Source organism: Marmota flaviventris, chromosome 7 (assembly GCF_047511675.1).
Source record: "Marmota flaviventris isolate mMarFla1 chromosome 7, mMarFla1.hap1, whole genome shotgun sequence".
Classification (NCBI taxonomy): domain Eukaryota; kingdom Metazoa; phylum Chordata; class Mammalia; order Rodentia; family Sciuridae; genus Marmota; species Marmota flaviventris.
Window position 1 is genome coordinate 73,515,320 of NC_092504.1, and position 13,949 is coordinate 73,529,268.

At 34.9% G+C, this 13,949-nt stretch overlaps 1 protein-coding gene across 1 annotated transcript in view; it reads left to right on the forward strand.

Moving 5' to 3' along the window:
• Positions 1–1,414: 1,414 nt before the first annotated feature.
• The window catches only part of LOC139706426 (broad substrate specificity ATP-binding cassette transporter ABCG2-like), a 45,670-nt gene continuing 33,135 nt past the window's right edge, over positions 1,415–13,949 (forward strand). Inside the window, exon 1 of the mRNA XM_071614441.1 lies at positions 1,415–1,466. The gene's annotated coding sequence lies outside the window, so the exon portion shown is untranslated. The remainder of the gene's footprint in view (positions 1,467–13,949) is intronic.

The following is a 13,949-nucleotide window of genomic DNA, read 5'->3' on the forward strand; positions in this document are numbered from 1 at the left end:
AAATCACAGACATTTGATGGGCATTCCTGGTCTGGTCCTAAGTAGTGTATATCACTTGCTTTTAGACTAGCTTGTGGTTTAAATCCTAGGACCAGAAAAGTTTTATTAAAATTCAGTATGAGTAACAGAACATGATAAGGTGATAAGCCATAGCAGCTGGCCATGTTATCAGCAAATGAGGAAGGAAGATAAGGGAATACTATTAAAATGGAGAGAAAGAGCTGAAGTTCTCAATGAGCACATGCATCTGAGATAAAAGGTCCTACTACCTGGGTTGGGATTATTAAGGTAAAGGTCATTTGGACTCTATACTGGATAAGCCAATCATCTCTTGCTTTAATGTGTTGGATTTTGTATAGTACATGATGAAAAGGAAGGTAAGAATTTCTCTCTCTCTCTCTCTCTCTCTCTCTCTCTCTCTCTCTCTGTGTGTGTGTGTGTTGTGTGAGAGAGAGAGAGAGAGAGAGAGAGAGAGAGAGAGAGAGAGGTAGAGAGAGTGTGTGTGTATGTGTGTGTACAGACCATATGTTAAACCATAGAATTTTTTGATTAGTTCATTTTTAACATGAACAAAATTTGGATTCTGAGTATGTGAGAGTTGTAGCCTTTGTAGGAAGGAAAAATCTCACAATATATGTGTCCTTTTATAGGTTGTTAGATATCTTAGCTGCAAGGAAAGATCCAAGTGGTTTATCTGGATATGTCTGGGTACATGGAGTACCTGAGGATTCCAATTTCCCACATAATACAGGTTATGTGGTACAGGTAAGTATTAGGGATTTTGCCTTTTAGGTTTCCCCTGTTCCTGTAAGGCAAGAGCCTTGGCTTATAGTTTAGTGTGCTTCCAATTGAACATGCTCAGAACCAAGTTTATTTACACCACATTTATAAAAATTGAGGGAGGAGTCAAAAGGAGAGATAGAAAGAACCTGGAATATTAACTTTTAGGCAGTGGTATCAATTCTAGCTCTCCTATCATTTCCAAAAGGATCTATTGTTGTCCTTTTTGCCCTTCATTCACCTCTCTTCTTCTCCTAAAGGATGACTTTAGCAATTCCTCATTGAAAGGTTTGTAAGTGTCTAGAAGGCATAATTTTGTTTGCTCCACCTGGGTATGAAAATAGGGAATGGAAATGCTTCCCTTGGGCTCTGAAGCTGTGTGTGTAGAGTTACTGAAATCCTTAGAGTTGAATGTTCACAGTAGCTAGAACTTTCTTTTGGGTTTGTTATTTTCATATATTAAATTACATACACTGAATTGATAGTCTTAGAAAAGACCAACTGTTTCTCAAGGAAATCACATTTGCCTTCAGGATGATGTTGTGATGGACACCCTGTCAGTGAGAGAAAATATATGGTTCTCAGCGGCTCTTCGGCTTCCAACAACTATGTCAAAACAGGAAAAAATTGAGAGGATCAACAAGGTCATTAAAGAATTAGATCTGGAGGAAGTGGCAGATTCCAAGGTAATGTAAGAAACCTGATAGAATCATAACCATGAAGGAGGGGCTCCCACGTGGCCAATGTGACCTTAATCAGAAGTTTCCCAAAATTTGTGTTGTCAAAATTGGTGGTTTTCTGTAGTGATGAGAAAAGTGATTATTTACATACTAAGAAGAGGAAAATTATGTGAAGAAACAATCTTAACTCTGTCTTGTCCTGGAGATGGAGTAGGTCTATGTGGAGAGAGCCTTTCACCCAGCCTTTTCCATGATCCTCGCACCCCCATTGTTCAAGACACAGATCATTTGATTCTTTGCATTAAGTTTTATTCTTGTTTTTGTTTTTTCCTCTTTTAGCTGCTTTTCTCCATTTCCTTCTCCAGGAAACATTGTTACATCATTTTGTTTTGTTTTGTTTTGAGGTTTACATGTGGATGTGATAAATCAAAAGAATCCAAGGATTCCTTTTTTTAAAATTGGTTGTTTTTAGTTATATATAACCCTGGGATTCATTTTGATGTAATTATAAAAGCATGGAATATAATTTGTTCCGGCTTATTCCTGTGCTTCCCCTTTTCCTTTCCTCCTCTACTGATCTTCTGTTTACTGACAGTTTTTTTTTTTTTTTTTTTTTTTTTTTTTTTTTAACTTAGTGCCTTGTGTATATATATGATGGTAAGATCCACTCTGGTATATTTATAAACGTACATAGGAAAGTTTGGTCAGATTCATTCCGCCCTCTTTTCTTATTTCATTCCTATTACCTTCCCTTCATTTCCCTTTGTTTTCTCCACTCAACTCTTTTTTAAATTTTTTTAAAAATCCGTCTCCCCTTAGCTTGAATTAGCTTCCACATATCAGAGAAAACATTCAAACTTTGCCTTTTTTTGGCATTGGCTTATTTCACTTGGTATGATAGTCTGCAGTTCCCTCCATTACTGACAAATGCCACAATGTCATTCTTTTTTATTGCTGAGCAATACTTCTTTGTGTATATATAGCACATTTTTTTATCTATTATTCTGTTGATGGGTACTTAGTTTGCTTATCTAGCTTGGCTGTTGTGAATTTTGTTACTATAAACACTGCTGTGCATCACTGTAGTATGCTGATTTAAATTTTCCTGGATATATACCAAAGAGTGGAATAGCTGGTTTATATGGTGGTTTCATTTTAGGCTTTTGAGGAATCTCCATACTCCATAGTGTTTGCACAAATTTTCAGTCTCATACCACCAACAATGTATGAGCATACCTTTCCCCCCACATTCTCACCAACAATTATTGTTATTTGTATTCTTGAAAGTCACCTTTCTGACTAGAGTGAGATGAAATCTCCATGTAGATTTAATATATATTTCCCTAAGTGCTACTGATATTGAACATTTTTTCATGTACTTGTTTTCTGTTTGTCTTTCTTCATTTGAGAAGTGTCTGTTTAATGCTTTTGCCCATTTTCTGGTTGGTTCATTTTTTTTAATTGGTGTTATAGTTTTTGAGTTACTGTATTTTTGGAAATTCCTGCCCTTTGTGAGGAGCAGGTAGGAAATACTTTCTCCAATTCTGAAGCTTTCTCTTCAAACTTAGTTCTTTTCTTTACTGTGCCAGCATTATTAGGTTTGATGCCATCCCACTCATTGGTGTTTTTAATTATATTTCTTGTGTTTTAGGAATCTTGTTAAGAAAGTGGTTTTCTGTGCCATCATGTTGGAGTGTTGGGCCAATATTGTCTTCTAGCAGATGCAGCGTTTCTAATTTCTAGGTCTTTGATCCACTTTAAGTTGAGCTTTGTGCAGTCTGAGATAGAACCTAAATGTCATTCTACTCCATATGGATTTCCAGTCATCCCAGCACTATTTGTTTGAGAAGCTATCTTTTTTTTCAACATGATTTTGGCATCTTTTTCTAGTATGAGGTAACTGTGTTTATGGGACTTTGTGTCTTCTACTCCATTCCATTAGATTTCATATCTGCATTGATGCCAGTACCATGCTGTTTTTCTTTCTATAGTTCTGTAGTATAATTTGAGGTTCAATATTGTGATGCCTCCTGCTTTTCTCACTAGCAGTGAATCTGTACAGTGCTTTAGGTAGAGTGGCCATTTTGACAACATTAATTCTGTCTATCCAAGAACAAGAGATGTCTTTTCATCTTCTGAAGTCTACTTCAATTTTTTTTTTTTTTTTTTTTTTAGTGTTCATTGTAGGTGATGCTTCACTTCCTTTGTTAGATTTATTATAAGGGTTTTTTTATGCTATTGTGAATAAGATAGTCTTTCTAATTTCTTGTAGTGATAGTTCATTTTTCATCTTAAATTTTGTTTAAGTTTTTTTTATCTCTTTCTTTTATTTAGTTTGGCTAAGAGTTTATCTATTTTGTTTATCTTTCAAAAAACCCACTTTTTTCATTGATCTTTGGATCTTTTTTTCATTCTTAATTTCATTGGTTTCTGTTCTGATGTGATTATTTCCTGTCTTTTATTGATTTTGGTGTTGCTTTGTTCTTGTTTCTTAGGGCCTTGAGATGTAATGTTAGATTACTTACTTGTTGCACTAGCTCAATGTTACAAACTTCCCTCTTAGAGCTGTCTTCATACTGTCCCAGAGATTTTGATATGTTCTATCACTATTCTCATTTATTTTTATTTTTTTTAATTTCTCCCCTTATTTCTTCTGCTATCCATTCACCTTCAGAAGAGTATTATTTAATCTGCTGGTGTTAGAGTGATTTCTGTTTTTTATCTTTTATTTAATTTAAATTTTCATTTACTTTTTAATTTTTTATTATTATTTTTTTTAAATTTATATATGACATTGGAATACTTTACAATTCATATTATACATATAGAGCACAATTTTTCATATCTCTGGTTGTATATAAAGTATATTCACACCAATTCATGTCTTTATACTTGTACTTTGGATAATAATGTTCATCACATTCCACCATCATTTCTAACCCCAACCCCCTCCCTTTCCCTCACACCCCTCCCTTTCTTTCCTACCCCTCTGCCCTATCTAGAGTTCGTCTATTCCTCCCATGCTCCCCTCCCTACCCCAGAGTGAATAAGCCTCATTATATGAGAAAAACATTCAGCTTTTAGTTTTTTGGGATTGGCTAACTTCACTTAGCAAAATTATCTCCTCCAACTCCATTCATTTACCTGAAAATGCCATGATGTTGTTCTCTTTTATTGGTGAGTAATATTCCATTGTGTATAAATGCCACATTTTTTTATCCATTCATCTACAGAAGGGCATCTAGGTTGGTTCCACAGTTTAGCTATTGTGAATTATGCTGCTCTAAACATTGATGTGGCTGTGTCCCTGTAGTATGTAGTTTTTAACTCCTTTGGGTATAGACCAAGGATAAACATAGCTGGGTCAAATGGATAATTCGCAATTATCCAAGGAATCTCTATATTGCTTTTCATATTGGCTGCACCAATTTGCAGTCCCACCAGCAATGTATGAGTGTACCTTTTTTCTCTACATCCTCACCAACACTTATTATTATTTGTCTTCATAATAGCTGCCATTCTAACTGGAGTGAGATGAAATATTAGAGTAGTTTTAATTTGCATTTCTCAAATTGCTAACGATGATGAACATTTTTTCATATATTTGTTGACTGGATTGATTGTATATCCTCTTCTGAGAAGTGTCTGTTCAGGTCCTTGGCCCATTTGTTGATGGGGGTATTTAGGTTTGTTTTTTGGTGCTTAGTTTTTTGAGTTCTTTATATACCCTAGAGTTTAGTGCTCTATCTGATGTGTGAGGGATAAATATTTGCTCCCAGGATGTAGGCTCTCTGTTCACCTCATAGATTGTTTCTTTTTCTGAGAAGAAACTTTTTAGTTTGATTCCATTTCATTTATTGATTCTTGGTTTTAATTCTTGCACTATAGGAGTCTTATTAAGGAAGTTGGGGCCTAATCCCACATGATGGAAATTAGGACCTACTTTTTCTTCTATTAGGAGCAGAGTCTCTGGTTTAATTTCTAGGTCCTTGATCCACTTTGAGTTAAGTTTTTTGCATGGTGAGAGATAGGGGTTTAATTTCATTTTGTTGCATATGGATTTCTAGTTTTCCCAGCACCATTTGTTGTAGAGGCTATCTTTTCTCCAATGCATGTTTTGAGTGCCTTTGTCTAATATAAGATAATTGTAGTTTTGTGGGTTAGTCTCTGTGTCCTATGTTCTGTACCATTGGTCTACCAGTCTGTTTTGGTGCCAATACCATGCTGTTTTTGTTACTATTGCTCTGTAGTATAGTTTAAGGTCTGGTATAGTGATGCCACTGGCTTCACTGTTCCTGCCAGTATTTCTTTAGCTATTCTGGGTCTCTTATTTTTCCAGATGAATTTCATTACTGCCTTTTCTATTTATATGAGGAATGCCATTGAGATTTTAATTGGAATTGCATTAAATCTGTACAGTGCTTTTAAAAATCTTATTGATGATTTCCAATTTCATTCCTGTATGTTATGATAAAATTCAAGATATTATCTCTGTTTTCCTATATTTGCAGGTTTTTTGTTTTTTTTTGTTTTTTTTTTTTTTTTTTTTTTTTTTTTGACTGAAAATATGGTTTGTTTCAGAAAATGTTCCATGTGCTATTGAGAGGAAAGTGAATTTAGGTATTGATGAATGAAGTATTCTATAAATGTCTCTTAGGTCTATGAATTAATTTAACTTTTTGTTCTGTAGAATATTTACTTAGTTTTGGTTTAGTTGATCTATCCAGTGTTGAGAGAGAAAATTTAAAGTCACACGATATCAATGTATTGTGGTCCATTTTATTCTTAATATTGATAAGGGTTTGTTTCATGTACATAGATGATCTGTTGGTGAGGCATTAATCTTTGCCGTCATTATCTTGTTGTTATATGATTTCCTTTAGCAGTATGAAGTGCCTTTCTTTCTCTCTTCTGATTAATTTTGGCTTGAAAAGTACTTTATCTAATATGACAGTAGTTACACTTGATTGTTCATGAGTCCTACTTTAGTGGTATATCTTTTCCCCTCCTTTCACCTTGAGTCTAAGGATGTCTTTGCCTGTGAGGTGAGTCTTTTGCAGACAACATACAGTTGGATGTTGTTCTTTATTCTGGTCTTCCATCCTATGTCTTTTGATGGATGATTTTAGACTATTTACCTTCAATGCTGTTATTTAGAGATGGTTTATATTTCTAAACATTTGAATTATTTCTAATGTTTAAAGAAGACTTGATTCCTCTTTAATTTACTATTCTTCTTGAGCACTTCATTCCTATGGTGCTTTTCATTTTCATTCGTCATTTCTTCTTCATGAAAACTTTCATTGTGTATGTCTTGTAGTGCATGCTTATTAGTTATGAATTATTTTGGTTTTCTTTTTTATGAAATGTTTTTTTTTTCTTTCAATTTTGAAGCCTAATTATGCTGGGTGTAGAAATTCTTGGTTGACATCCATTTTCTTTCAGAAGTTTATACATTATACCAAGTACTTCTAGCTTTTAGGGTCTAGCTTGAGAAATCAATTGAAATCTCTTTTGGTGTAGTTTTTTCACATCTTCATACATGTATTTTGTATAATGATGACTGTCTCCTTCCACCACCCTTGTTATTCCCCTTCTCTCTCCCTTTCCCTCCTACCCCTATTCCCTGTCTAGAAGTAATCTTCCTCCCATGCTCTCCCTCCCTAATCCACTTTGAGTCATCCTCCTTATATCAGAAAAAACATTTGACATTTATTTTGGGGGGATTGGCTAACTTCACTCATTATAATCTTCTCTAATGCCATCCATTTCTCTGCATATGTCATGATCTTATTCTTTTTTTGTGCTGAGTAATAATCTATTATGTATAAATGCCACATTTTTTAATCCATTCATCCACTGAAGGACACCTAGATTGGCTCCACAGTTTAGCTATTGTGAATTGTGCTGCTATAAACATTGACGTGGCTGTGTCCCTGTGGTATGCTGTTTTTAGGTCCTTTTGGTATAGTCCAAAAAGGGGAATAACTGGGTCAATTGGTAGTTCCATTCCCAGCTTTCTAAGGAATCTCCATACTGCTTTTCATAATGGCTGCACTAATTTGCAATCCCACCAGTAGTGTATGAGTGTACCTTTAACCCTGCAACCTCACCAACACTTGTTGTTGTTTGTCTTCATAATGACTGCCATTCTTACTGGAGTGAGATGGTATCTTACAGTAGTTTTGATTTGCATTTCTCTGATTGCTAAAGATGATGAGCATTTTTTCATATATTTGTTGATTGATTGTATATCGTCTTCTGAGAAGTGTCTGTTCAGGTACCTGGCTCATTTGCTGATTGGATTTTTTTTTTGGGTGTATCTTTTTGAGCTTTTTATATACCCTAGAGATTAGAGCTCTGTTTGATGTGTGAGGGGTAAAATTTGTTCCCAGGATGTAGGCTCCCTGTTCACCTCACAGATTATTTTTTTTGTTGAGAAAAAAACTTTTTAGTTTGAATCCATACCATTTGTTGATTCTTGGTTTTAATTCTTGTGCTATAGGCATCTTATTAAGGAAGTTGGGGCCTAGCCCCACGTGATGAAGATTAGGGCCTACTTTTTTTTTTCTATTACATGCAGAGTCTCTGGTTTAATTCCTAGATCCTTGATCCATTTTGAGTTAACTTTTGTGCATGGTGAGAGATAGGGATTCAATCTCATTTTGTTGCATATGGATTTCTAGTTTTCCTAGCACCATTTGTTAAAGATGCTATCCTTTCTCCAGTGCATACTTTTGGCACCTTTGTCCAATATAAGATAGTTGTAATTTTGTGGGTTAGTCTCTGTGTCCTGTATTCTGTACCATTGGTCTACCAGCTTTTGTGGTACCAGTACCATGCTGTTTTTGTTACTATTGTCTGCAGTATAGTTTAAGGTCTGGTATAGCGATACCACCTATTTCACTCTTTCTGCTTAGAATTGCTTTACCTATTCAGGGTCTCTTATTTTCCAAATGAATTTCATGATTGTTTTTCTATTTCTATGAGGAATGCCATCAGGATTTTGATCGGAATTGGATTGAACCTTTATAGTGCTTTTGCTAGTACGTTCATTTTAATAATATTAATTCTGCCTATCCATGAACAAGGTAGATCTTTCTATATTCTAAGGTCTTCTTCTGTTTCTCTCTTTAGGGTTCTATAGTTTTATTGTATAGATCTTTCACCTTTTTTGTTAAGTTGATTCCCAAGTATTTTATTGAGATGTTTTATTGAGATATTTATTTTTTGAGATATTGTGAATGGGGTAGTTTTCCTCATTTCCTTTTCAGAGGATTTTTCACTGATATACAGAAATGCCTTTGATTTATGGGTGTTGATTTTATATCCTGCCACTTTGCTGAGTTCATTTACTAGTTCTAGAAGTTTCCTGATGGAATTTTTTGGGTCTTCTATGTATAGAATCATATCGTCAGCAAATAGTGCTACTTTAAGTTCTTCTTTCCTACAGTTATTCCTTTAATTTCTTTTGTCTGTCTAATTGTTCTGGCCAGTATTTCAAGAACTATGTTGAATAGAAGTGGTGAGAGAGGGCATCCTTGTCTTGTTCCAGATCTTAGAGGGAATGCCTTCAGTTTTTCTCAGTTTAGAATGACGTTGGCCTGAGGCTTAGCATAGATAGCCTTTACAATGTTGAGATAAGTTCCTGTTATCCCTAGTTTTTCTAGAGTTTTGAACATAAAGTGGTGCTGTATTTTGTCAAATGCTTTTTCTGCATCTATCAAGATGATTATATGGTTCTTAACTTTAAGTCTATTGATGTGATGAATTACATTTATTGATTTCCGTATGTTGAACCAACCTTGCATCCTGGGGATGAATCCCACTTGATCATGGTGCATGATATTTTTGATATGTTTTTGTATCCGATTTGCCAGAATTTTATTGAGGATTTTTGCATGTGTATTCATTAGAGATGTTAGTCTGAAGTTTTCTTTCTTTGAAGTGTCTTTGTCTGGTTTTAGAATCAGGGTGATATTGACCTTGTAGAATGAATTTGGAAGTACTACCTCTTTTTCTATTTCCTGAAATAGATTGTAGAAAATTGGTATTAGTTCTTTTTTAAAGATCTTGTAAAACTTGGCTGTATATCTGTTCAGTTCTGGGCTTTTCTTGTTTTGTAATATTTTGATGGCTTTTTCTATTTCCTCACTTGATATTGGTCTGTTTAAGTTGTGTATATCCTCCTGACTCAATCTGGGGAGGTCATATGACTTTAGGAATTTATCGATGCCTTCACTATATTCTAATTTATTAAAGTATAAGGTTTAAAAATAATTTCTAATTATCTTCTGTATTTTTGTAGTGTCTGTTGTGATATTGCCTTTTTCATCACATTTGCTAGTAATTTGGGTTCTCTATCTTCTTTTCTTTGCTAGCATAGCTAAGGGTCTGTCAATCTTATTTATTTTTTCAAAGAACCAACTTTTAGTTTTGTCAATTTTTTTGATTGTTTCTTTTGTTTTGATTTCAGCTCTGATTTTAATTATTTCTTGCCTTCTACTGCTTTTGCTGCTTGTTTGTTCTTCTTTTTCTAGGGCTTTGAGATGTAGTGTGAGGTCATTTATTTGTTGGCTTTTACTCTTTTAAGGAATGAACTCCATGCAATAAATTTTCCTCTTAGTACTGCTTTCATAGTGTCCCATAGATTTCGATGTGTTGTGTCTGTGTTCTCATTTACCTCAAAGAATTTTTTAATTTCCTCCTTGATGTCTTCTGTAACCCATTCTTCATTGAGTAGCATATTGTTCATTCTCCATGTGATGTAGGAATTTTTCTTCCTTATTTTATTGTTGACTTCCATTTTAATTCCATTATGATCAGATAAAATTCATGGTAGTATTTCTTCTCATTTTTATTTGCTAAGAGTTGCCCTGTGGCACAATATATGGTCTATTTTTGAAAAGGTTCCATGTGCTGCTGAGAAAAAAGTGTATCTGCTTGATGTTGGATGATATTTTCTATATATGTTAATTAAGTCTAAGTTATTAATTGTGTTATTGAGTTCTATATTTTCTTTATTCAACTTGTGTTTGGAAGATCTATCTAGTGGTGAGAGAGGTGTGTTAAAGTCACCCATGATTTTTGTGTTGCAGACTATTTGACTCTTGAACTTGGGAAGTGTTTGTTTGATGAACATAACTGCACCATTGTTTGGGGCATATATATTAATAATTGTTATGTCTTGTTGTTGTATGGTTTCCTTGAGCCATATGTAGTGTCCTCATTTATCCCTTTTGATTAACTTTGGCTTGAAGTCTACTTTATTTGATATGAGTATGAATTCCCCTGCTTGCTTACAAGGTCCATGTGAGTGGTATGATTTTTCCCAAACTTTCACCTTCAGTCTGTGTATGTCTTTTCCTATCAAATGAGTCTCCTATAGGCAGCATATTTTTGGATATTTTTTAACCCAGTCTAGTAGCCTATGTCTTTTGAATGGTGAGTTTAAGCCATTAACATTTAGGATTACTATGAGATATGGTTTGTATTTCCAGCCATATTTGTGGGTTTTTTTTTTTTTTTTTTTTGTTGTTGTTGTTGTTGTTATTTAACTTGACTTGATTTTCCTCTTTAATTAGTTTTTTTTTTCCTTTAGTGTTCTACCCACCCACTGTTGGTTTTTATTGTTATTTTTCATTTCTTCTTCAAGAAATGTTTTGCCAAGGATGTTTTGAAGCACTGGTTTTCTATTTGCAAATTCTTTTTACTTTCGTTTATCATGGAAGGTTTTTATTTCATCTTCATATCTGAAGCCTAATTTTGCTGGATACAAGATTCTTGGGTAAAACCCTTTATCTTTCAGCCTTTGAAATATGTTGTTCCAGGATCTTCTAGCTTTCAGGATCTGTGTGAAAAGATAAGCCATTAACCTAGTTGGTTTCCCCCTCTATGTAATCTGCTTCCTTTCTCTTGTGGCTTTTAAATTTTTCTCCTTGTTCTGTATGTTGGGCATTTTAATTGTAATGTGTCTTGGTTTGAATCTTTTATAATTTTACACATTCAGTGTCCTGTAGGCTTCTAGGATTTGGATTTCTGTTTCTTTCTTCATTTCTAGAAAGTTTTCTAATATTATTTCATTGAATAGATTGTCCATTCCTTTGGTTTGGACCTCAATACCTTCCTCTATCCCTATAACTCTTAAATTTGGTCTCTTTATTCTATCCATATATCTTGAATGTTCTGCTTGTTGCTTCTTATCAGTCTCGCTGTGATGTATACATTCTTTTCGAGATGACATACTTTGTCTTCATTGATGTTCTTTGTTCTAAGTGTTCTACTCTGTTGATGATACTCTCATTTGAGTTTTTAATTTTAATTTGGTTTATCATTTCTTTCATTTCTAGGACTTTTTTTTTGTATAACATCTATCTTCCTGTAGAGGTGATCTTTTGCTTCCTGGATTTGTTTATGTAATTCATTGTTGAAGTGATATTTCATTGTCTGCATTTGTTGTCTAATGTCTTTCCTGAGACTCCAGAACATCTGAACCATGAATATCCTGAAATCTTTATCTAACTTTCTTTCTGCTGTAGATGTTACCTCTTTTAATGTTGTATTGTCTTGCATTGTTTGTGGTCCTTTCTTTCCTTGTCTTTTCATGCTGCTCATGTTTCTTTCCAGCTCTGTGAGTCTGTTGTGTTATTGTTTTTCCCCTATAGATTTATATTGCACTTGTATAGTTCCAAAATCTCTCCTTTGTGGGGAAAGACAATGTTAACAGTTCCCAATATCAACAATCCATCATCTATGAACAAGTTTTCATTATCAATACATTTATAGTTAGTCACTATGCCTAGAGATGTTGGATTCAATCATTATTTAAAATATAGTCATTAGTTTCATAAAAGCCATACCATTTCTGATGGTGTACAGAGAACTGAAGGTCAGGCGTAGGACATTATGTTAAAGGGGAAAGGTGTGAGGGTATGGAGTTAATCTATCTTAGCAACTTTGGAGGAAAACTCTAGTGAATAGACAGGAGATAGTTTAGGGGAGATAGGTTAGGGAAGAATGCATAAAATCAAACACCTATATGTATTTAGAAAATTACCTGAAGTAAAAATAGTAAAAGTTAGGACGTTGAAAATGGGAGAGAGGGTGTAAGAAAATTAAAAAGAAAAGAAAGAAAGAGAAAAAAGAGAGGGAGAAAGAAAATAAGAAAAAAAGGGGTGGATTATGCAATTCCTCTATAATATATCATTCTGGTGATTCAGTTCTGAAAGTCCTATTTCATGCAAATTACTTGGTTTCACATATGTTGGGGTTGTAGGAACCAGTGGGGGAAGGGTAGAGGAGAATGGATGAGAAGAGAGAAAAAAAAAAAACTCTTAGAATTCTGTTTTCTTTTCTTCCAGTAGGTCACATTGTCTATTCCAAGCTTGTGTCTCTGCCCTCAGGTAACCAGTGTGAGAGGGCTTGGGCATCTTCCTGGAGCCTCCCTGCTCTTAGTCTCTCTTGAGTTGAAGTTGTACAGTTGCAGTTCCATGTTGATAGCCATGCCCCCCAACTCTGTACAGTTGCAGTTCCATGTTGATAGCCATGCCCCCAAAAAAATTTTGAGAAAGTTTTGAGTTATTACATCTGGGGGTGGGGCAATTGGAAACCATGTACCTGACTAGCTGCAGAACTATGCTGGTAGCCATGCCCACCAAGAGATGGCGAGAAAGGTTTTCCAAGATGGATTCCATCTGTTTCCTGCGTCGGGTGTTTGGTGTGAGGTGGGGGGTGCTGGGGTGACCTTGTGCTGGGGCCAGAACTCAGTCTGGTGACCCACATGGGAGCAGAGCATAGTCTGGTGATCTACAGTTCTGTAGAAGTGCTGCTTGTGGTCACATGTGTGTTCAGACTGTGGGCTTTGGGGCCAGAGTCTGGAGTCTGACCAGCAAGCAAAGCCTCTGCATTCCATGTCACGCCCGCCGCTCCAGTGGAATCTGCAAAAGATTCCCTGTATGGTATCCTGTCACATGCTCTGAGATGTAGTTTTTCATTGAGGCAGGACCCTGTGGAGAAGCCTTTTGACTGTTTTCTCGGATTCGTGCGCAGAGCCACCAGAAGCAGTACCTCCTCTACTCCACCATCTTTGCTCCTTGGTTTAGTTTTAAATGTGACCAATCCTTTTTCCCTTGAAGTTTTTACAATTCTATCCTTATTCTATAGGTTGCGCATTTTTAAATAATTTTTCTAGGTATGGATGCATTGTGATTTTTGTATAATTTGATTCCTTTTGTCTCTTTTATTTGAATTTCTATCTCATTCTTAAGGTTTGAAAATTTTCCAATATTATTCATTGAAAAGATCATGAATCCCTTTATCCTTTATCTATCTCAATGAATCTTAAGTTTGGTGTTTTAATGATATCCCAGATTTCTTGAATATCATTTTTAGAATTTCTTTATCTTTACTGAAGTGATCTTTCACTTCCTGTATTTTACCCCCAATTTTGCTTTTTACATCTTTTAAGGTAATAGAACATTTTAACTATGA